Here is a 1451-nt window from a genome sequence, read left to right as displayed (position 1 = left end):
TACTACAAAGTGGATGAACCTCGAAACACTTCTGTAAGTGAAAGAAGCCAGACACGAAAGGTCACATTTATCATTGTGTTGATATGAAGTATTCAGAAGAGGCAAATCCACAGAGACAGAAAGCAGATGGTTGGTTGCCAGGGGAGCAGAGGATGGAGAGTAAGCATTTCATGGGGACGGGATCTCCGCACAGTGAAGACAAATGTTTGGAAGAGATGATGCAGAGTCATGGCCTAGAGGCAAATGCAAAATTGGGACCTGTCTTCCGGTCCCAACAGTGAGTCCCTGATCCTTGGGCAGCGGGCCCAGAGCCCATGGTCCACAAGCAATTAAACTGATGTTTCAAGAGAGCTGGAGAAATAGTACAACAGACCCTCCCGAGTGCTCCTTTCAGCCACAGGTCAGACCCTACCTAGGGCAGGGTGGCCAGAGTAGAGCCAGACGTCGCCACAAAAGAGCTATGGAAGGATAAAGACAGCCAGGTAGTGAAGAATCTAAATGCTCTTCTGTCTAGCGGGAAAGACCAGAAGAACTCCACAGATTTCACCAGACAAAGGGAAGAGAGGGGGGATGTCTTCAACCATCCAAACACCAGAATGAAACTAGATTAACTCTGCAGGGACCTAGATAATAGAATTAGGACAAATGGGCTGAAATGTAAAAGTGGAGGTTTTGTTTGATATGAAGAAAAATGTTCTAAGAATTTACAACCTGAGGCGTCTGGGTGGCTCTATGGTTGAGTGTCTGCTTTCGGCTCAGGTCATGATCCTGGGGTCCTGGGGATCGAGTCCCACATTGGGCTCCCTGCAGGGAGCCTGCTTCTTCCTCTGCCTGTGTCTCTGCCTCTCTCTCTGCATCTCTCATGAATAAATAAATAAAATCTTTTAAAAAAAAACCCAAAATAGAATTTCCAACCTGGGGGTAGGGAGGCAGCTAGCTTATACAGAGACTTTGTGGGGTCAGGGGGAAAAGAGGGGTATGCCTGGGACAAGACCACTCACACAAGTGCACCTCATGAGGCCGATGCAGCCTGGAGCTAGGGCCCAGGCCTGGTGAGCTGTGCCCACACCTACAACATGCATGACCACACAACATGCACAACTCCACTGGGCAGCACTGCCTGTGAGCATGACAGGCTGTCTTGGGAAGCAGTGAGTCCAGAATGCTCCTGTTACCATGGCCTCATAACCACTCTGAAACTTAGTGGCTTAAAAAATGTAACATCATTCATTTTACTCACAAATCTGCAAAATTGGGCCAGGCTCAGCAGAGAGATTGTATGTGCCCGGCTCAGTGTCTGCTGGGGCGGCCTTGAGGCTGGGGGCTGGGGGCTGGGACCCACCAAGGAGCCATCCAGTGGGACACCATGCACCTGTTCACATGGCCCGGGCTTCCTCACAGCATGGCAGCTGTGTTGCAAAGCCATGCAGCCTGGGAGAGAAAGAGCCAGG

The sequence above is a fragment of the Vulpes vulpes genome, chromosome 12 (assembly GCF_048418805.1).
Source record: "Vulpes vulpes isolate BD-2025 chromosome 12, VulVul3, whole genome shotgun sequence".
NCBI classification, from domain to species: domain Eukaryota; kingdom Metazoa; phylum Chordata; class Mammalia; order Carnivora; family Canidae; genus Vulpes; species Vulpes vulpes.
Note: the sequence above shows the minus strand (reverse complement) of the source record.